Genomic DNA, 7,535 nt, shown 5'->3' with positions numbered 1-7,535 from the left:
TTAATGTAAAATATGTCGAAGAACGTTTAAGAAGCTGGAAGCAGAAAACATGTCCTGATGAATTGATTGTGTAGTGTTTGAAAATCAGAGGCACACAGTGAGGACTTGTGTGTTTCCAGAGAAACAGGGAGAACATCCTGCTCAGTTCTGAGTTCTACAATGAAACAGAGACGCTCAGCAGACGTCTTCGTGTCCGTTGGCACGAAGACGCTCAGCGAGCTGCACATCCCGGAGCTCTGAACCGTCTGAGAGACGGCGCCGGACGTCTGTCCACTGCAGCGTCTCTGCTCGGCCACTTTGCAGATGTCCCCAGATGAGTGAACAGAACCTGCTGGTGTGTCGCTGCTGGATCCACTGAGACAATCACTGCGCTCAATTACATCTGATTGTGGTTTGAGCCGCGCTGCCAGAGAACTGGATCAGAATGTAGAGAGGGACAGAAAGTGTCGTCTCCATGAGTCCACGCTGGATTTGATTAGTATTAAAAGAAACTGCTTTTAGGTCAGAGACGGTTATTTTTACTTTGGTTTATAGAACAGAATCCGGGTGACAAACAGCAACAAGTGAAACTGTGTTCGCACATTTATCTGTTTCTCACAAAAGATATTTTCTTCAACATGAAAACATAAAGCTGTTAAATATTGAATTTAAGTTCACACAGAAAACTCGTCAGCAGTGACTTATTAAACTCAGAGTTCCTTCAATTATCAGTAAATAAATTGAGCAAAGTATAGAAACAACAGTGAAAGTATATTTACTGCTTGAGTTTGATTTGAAGAAAATATCATTCAATTAATCAATAGCATCAACTAATGAAAAAAACTGAATCTTTAATTGAACTGATTTTATTAGTGCTTGACTTTAATGAATAAAGCTGTTAGCGTTTAATGAGTCATTAGCATCAAGCTAAAGTAGTTTTGCACTAACAGAAAATACATTTACAACGGAAACAGCTTCTTAACTTTCACTCTGATACATTAAGTTTATTAAGATTTAATTTTATTAACACTGAATAAAAATATGATTAATGCTGGAGTCTTTAATACATTGATTTTAATGACAGATAATTACTGTGATTATTAACAGTAGCTCACTACTTCCATCATATTATTTAATGTGTTGACACTTACTACGCTGTAAATTAGCTGAGTGTTGCTGACAATGCTAACCTCAGAAAGAATTGGGGGGGGGGGGGGGGGGGGGGTTTGAAAATGTGTTTGTGTCTTTAAACTTTATCATAAAACAATAAAATAACATGAACTGGAACCCTGATGGTTTAAATAACTAGTTATTAAAGTGTTGAGTTGGACTTTAGTAATATTATAGCAACATGTAGAAATAACATTGTCTTTAAATTTGTCGTGTTGATCTTTTTGTTTCAAGACAATTACAAAAAAAGACATTTCCTCTTTTCTGTATTTTCTATGAAGCTCGATCTCTTTGATGAAACGAGTTCGTTGAACAACACAAACCTTTAGTTCTGGTGAATTGTGGGAATTTCTCACATCAAGAGATTTAATTAATCAAAGTGGAAAAAGAAGCAGCTGCTTAATGAAAGAAGGTTTGTAAAGTTTTACCATAAACTTCAGAAGAATTATTTAACCACCAGTCGACCAACGACCACCAGTACCACTAGCAGAACTCAGCAGCACTTGACACTGGTCGGACTGGGTCCAGTTAGTTCAACACCAAAGAGCTAAATTATCCTCGAGTCTGACAAACTGCAGGACAAGTTCTGATCAGGTCCCTTTATTTTAAAAGTCCTGTATTTCAGAGCCCTGATGGTCCAGGTTGTTTCCCCAGAGGAACGTGGACGTGTTTCGTTTAAACAGGTCAAGAGGTCAAAGACAAACCAGGTCACAGAACAATCCTTCAACATGTTAGGGTTAGGGTTAGGGTAAAGGGTTTAGGGTTTAGGGTTAAGGGTTAAGGTTAAGGGTTTCTTACCTGTGTCAGTCGTGGCTCCTTCAGGTTTGTACGAGTCCAGTGAAGAGTCCCAGATAAATCTTGTTCCTGTGAAGGAGCAGCTCCTCTGGACTCTTTGCTGTGAAGGTTGCAGAAGATCTTTAAATAAGGTGAAACCCTCCTGATGACATCACAGCGGGTCATCAGCATCATCACCGCCTCGCCGTAGAAGCTGAATATGTAATTAGATTAACTTACTCACTCTGCTCTTCCCTCCTCCCACATCCTCGTTCCTCCGGCCACCCCCCCTCCCCCCGAACGCACCACCACTCCACTCCAAGTCAAACTAATGACACGTGGGAGTTCCTGCGTCGCTTTCCTCCAGCTGTGGTTTTATTGGTGGCTTTGCTCTCACTTTGTTTCACCATCATCCTCCTCGCTGGGTTTTCACTGTGTTCTACGTCACTGAGGCGTGGAAACAAAACCTACACGTTCAAACCAACCTTCACTGTTGTTTCTACACCGACTCAAACTTTACTTAGGCACATTGATGTAATAATTTAAAAGCCCAGAATGAAAACAGTGCTCAGACAGATGTGTCTCGACTGGTGTCGTCTCTGTTTTCGTCTGTTTCTGTCTCACTTTAATTCTACTGCATTGAGTAATGACCCCCCCGCTGGCAGACGCATGTTTGTCTGACCCCAGGAAAAGAAGGAAAAGTCTCTCCAGGACATGGAGGCAGTGGTTTGGAGCATCGCACCCCCCACTGCTTACGTAGCATCGCTGCTCATCTGCAGCAGCAGGGCTCTGGTTTCCAGTCGTGGGTCTGAGGTTCTCTATGTTTAGCAGAGGGTTAGGGTTAGGGTCGTGGTGTATCAAACTCTCCTTCTCCAGACGCTGCTGCTTCCAGGTTCTGTGAAGAGGAGACCAGCTCCGAGTTCAAGTTCCCAGAATAAAATCTGACAGGTTCAAACTGTAATCACCTGAATTCACAATCAACCGTCTACTGTAGTGACCCAGCAGGGGGCGCTCACTATCTGCTACACCTGCACCGATCCATATACCGTTAATCCATTAATAAATGTAAAAGAGAAAAGTTGTGAAGTGAAATGTTTGGAGAGATTTTGTGGATAAGTTGAGGTTCTGATAAAAACAAAGTTAATGTGTTATTTTAATTTCAGACGCATCACAGGCTCTTGATTCCATGAATTCATCGATGCTGTTGATGTTCTATATTTTATTTCGGGTGAGAGTCATCGAACGAAACACGACAAACACCAAATGATCTGAAATCCTGAAGCGGAGATTTCACTAAATCATAATTCAACATGTTTACGTCTCAGTCAAACATCAGATAAACTGTGTTTAACTTTTAAAACCTGTTTCTTCATCACACGTCATTACGATTCTGACTTAAATATGAAAATATTCAGATTTAGTTCTGAAGATTCGTCATCGATGAAGCTGAATGAAATGATTTCTCTAATTAAATGTCCGGCCGCTGTCTGACGCTGTTAAGGTCACAGAACTAAAGATAGAAGAGAAGTGAAGCGGCGCTAACGAGATAACGTGAAGAGGAATCATCATCAGCTCATAAACTCTCTGCTCATGTGGAAACATTTACAGGATTTTTCCTTCATAAACACACCGAGATGAAAATGAAGCAGTAAAATGTTTAAGTGTTGTGTTTGTGGTGGAGATGTAAACACGAGCGTCTCTTGATTTATCTCCTCCTCCAATGAATCTGTGTTTGAAGTCGATAAATTCAGTCACATCCAGACTCTGATCCTTCGTTAGTTCACTTTTTAATTTAAACTGATCTTAAAGACGAAACAAATAAACTGAGCGAGATGAAAAAAGAACGAAGGAAGAGAAACACGAACCAAACGGGAGCAAGTGGAGCATCAAGAGGAGGAGACGTTAACGAAGCTTCAGACGTTCACACCTCGGTGGTGATAACCTTCATATCAAACATTTCTACTTGTCTCTAACTTTCTGTTTCTTCACTCTGCAGCAGTGTCATCATCACTTCACTGTAACTGCCCCATACAGAGGTTGATGAAGAGGATGAAGAGGATGAAGAGCTGGACCCGTGTTGTTCTGTGTGGGACCATCTCTTGCCTGGAAGTGAATCACTGGTTTTAAAGTGGAAGCACATTGAGGAGCTGATGGGAGCTGACAGGAGGATCAGTGCAGTAATATCGGCTCCCAGTCACATTCTGGGAAGAGGAACACGAGAGCAGATCCTTAAAGCCTCACACTCACTCAACAGCACTTCTGTGGATAAACATGTTTTCATTGTCAAGGAGATGAAGACGAGGGATCGAGAGCTCTTCGTCTTTCAGAGGACCCGCCCACTGAGGAAGAGGAACGAGGAGTGAGGCAGGTTTCACAGATCTAAGTGAACGTGGAACCTGCAGAATTCAGAATGAAGCAGAAGAGACACTTTGATTATTCTGCTTCTTTTCCTCAGTGTCAGGAAACAGACAAATTCATGTTTTCATCACCTTCGTGTTCCTGCACAATAAAACACTTTTCTGTTAGTTTTGGTTTCTGTAATTTAGGGCCTAAAGAATTTTAATCGATGATTTGAGGGAAAAGTTTGTGAAAAGTTTCCTTCGACACTGAAAGATTCTGGATAATCTCCTCTTCATGTTTCTGTTGTTGCTTATTCTCATGATTTAAAACAATATCAGAAATCAAATGAGTCTCAGGCCTGAGTCGTCAGAGCTGCGTTCAAATCATAACACACACAGACACACACTGACACACACACACACTCTTAGATCAAGACAGGTCTGCTGCACTCTGTTATTAGCAGCAGTATTTCATGGATCTATTTATAGTCGTGTGAGTCGTCTGATTTGCTTCGTGTGGTGGAAACTTGGAATGTGAAGTGGAGACACATCTCCAGTGCAGCCGCCGCTGCACAGTCACACACGTTCCTGGCTCACGTGCTGATTCCCGCCGTGCACAGCAACACATCCATCACGGCTCTGACGCTGCTTCCGGCGGAGTCGTGCACGTACAGTAAATCTGTTGCTCTGCGCTCACGATCACATTCCTCCGCTGTCTAACTGGAAACTGCGATGGAGCTGGCGCCGCTCTGCAGTCGCTCGGCCCCGCGGTGCAGTGGAAGAAATGCGGCTGGAATTACCAAATCGTAGGCGAGCTAAATCTCTGAGGACACCTTCACATGGAAAGTAAAGTGAAGCAGCCACAAGAAGAACAGCTCATCACACATGCACAGTAAATATTAGAGAAGAGGCTGAATCAGAAACTTGAGAGTGAAGAGACGCTGAGTTTGGTGCATCAGGTTTTCTGAAAACTGCAGATCTGCAAAACTGCATGAGTGACAGGGCAGGAGGCGGAGTCACAGGACACACCCACACACATCTTAATATAAAACATGTTTACATCTAAGCAAGAGGGTTCAAATAATGAATAACATATTCATTATTTGCACCTTATCGACATTTAGTCTTTTTGACTGAAGATCAGACGTCATCAGAATGATCCTGATTCATCCTCTGAGGACCATGAGCAGGTTCCAGTGGTGGTTTGTGTCTCTGTGTCTCTGACACACTGAGCTGCTCCACTAACAGAAACCTCCTTCAGCCTCTGGTTGACGTTCAAGGTTTGATTCCAGTGTCTCTCTGGAGGAGCACGACGCAGAGCGAGAGGGCGTCGCTGAGCTGTGGCGGGAAAACCCAGAAGAAGAGCTGTGAGCGGCGAGGAGACGAAACCACGGCGGTGGTGACTGGGATCAGACTGACTGCGGTGTCCCTCCACCAGGGCGCTCAGGCGGCTGTGTTATTACAACATTATCCCTAAGACTCGTCTGGACCCCCGAGGGATTCTCCCCTTTTTACACACTGCAGCCACCCCCCCCCCCAACCCTAACCCTAACCCCCCCACACACATCAGAGAGGGTCGAGTGTGAGACGAACTAACGTGTGACGAGCTATGTGAGACTCCTGTTGCAGGAGCTTTTAGGAACCTCATGGACCTGTGACTGTTGGGTCCTGATGGTTCTCATCCTGTTCAAACCAAAAACCAGTCTGTTCTTATTGTTACACCAGTGACTGAAGCCGACCTGCAGGTGAGTGCAGTGTGGATCCAGGTGATAGCTGGGCCAAGGACCTGAATCTCATTGTTCTCTGAGCCCAGGACCTGAATCTCATTGTTCTCTGAGCCCAGGACCTGACAAACTCGTTTCCACTGTGAAATGCAACGTAAAGAGTGAAGACTTCAGAGACGTAAAAAAGCGATGAGTTCAGAGACGTAAAGACACAAAGTCTTTGTCTTCTATGTGTCAGCTCCTCTTCTTCATCCTGAGGTATTTGTGTTCTTCCAGTTTCACGTCCGTCAACCTCATCCACACGTCCACTCGCTCACATTAACTGATGCTATGCTAACAGTGCTACAGGTCCACTGTGAGCTGTCACAAGGTCATTGTGTGTTTTGTGTGTTGTTGTTGTGTCACAGTCAAAGCTTCATATTTGACCTGAACCTGCAGAGGCTGTTGCTCTTGGGTCGAGTCCAGCTGTGGTCACATGACGCCTCCTCACGACAGCCAGCGCTCCCTGGGCGGGGGGGCGTGGACCGGGGGGGGTCCCCTCTGCCCACACAGACCAGACTCTCTGTTTCTGCTGCCTCAACCTCAGGCCTCGCCACAAATGGCCGCCGTGGCTGCCAACGAACACAGAGCAGCGAGCTGTGAGTCTGACTGCGTTTGGCCGCTGCTCGCTGTAAACACCCCCGACTGGAACGCCTGCGCGGGCGCAGGTCCTCCACAAGGCGGGATTCCACTCGCCGCTAAATAAAACTGTTTTTGAGGCAGCAGTGATGTCACTGAGCTCGGACACTCTGGTTGGTGGCTGGTGGCGTGGGCAGGTCTGGTGGAAGCCGCTGTATCATCGGTGTAGGACGAGGCCCAGGGCATTATGGGAAATGTGCGTGTCAGCCCAGTTCTTTGTATCACAACAGTCGTCCACCTCCACTTCTGCTGCAGCCACGTTTTCATGCAACTGTTTCTCATTTAGTTAGATCATTGTCAGCGTTGATCACGTTACCGTCGCCTGTCCCCCTGAATGTCCCGGCCGCTGGGGACAGGAGCACGGATCTCAGTGTGTGGCGCGCTCACGCCTGAATATCTGCATGTGACAGGCGAGCTATTAAAAGCAGCAGTGGGCGTTGTGTTGTGGATAATGTCTGTGGTGTCGCTCTACACACAGAGAGCTTCACTTGTTATGATACCAAAGTAGAAAGAAACAGCTCTGGCTCACGTCACAGCCTCAGAGTAAGTCGAGGCTTACCGCCCCTGCCAGAGCGTCTGCCAGCACGCTCTGTGGTCGCCCACACCCACACACACACACACACACACACACACACACACACACACACACACACACACACACACAAACACACATCAGGGTCAGAGAAATCAGGCTCATCACACTACAACAGAAATGCCAACGTTTTTAACAATCCAGAGTATGTTCTGAACTGGTTTGAAACGCCCAGTCACAGTCAGACTGGTTTTAAGGCTCTGTCCACTCTGAAATATCAACGTTTAAAACTCAAATCTGTTTTCAGACTCCAGAGCAGAAAGTCTTTCGTATAAGGAG

The sequence above is a fragment of the Limanda limanda genome, chromosome 1 (genome assembly GCF_963576545.1).
Source record: "Limanda limanda chromosome 1, fLimLim1.1, whole genome shotgun sequence".
Lineage (NCBI taxonomy): Eukaryota > Metazoa > Chordata > Actinopteri > Pleuronectiformes > Pleuronectidae > Limanda > Limanda limanda.
This window is presented reverse-complemented; position numbering follows the sequence as displayed.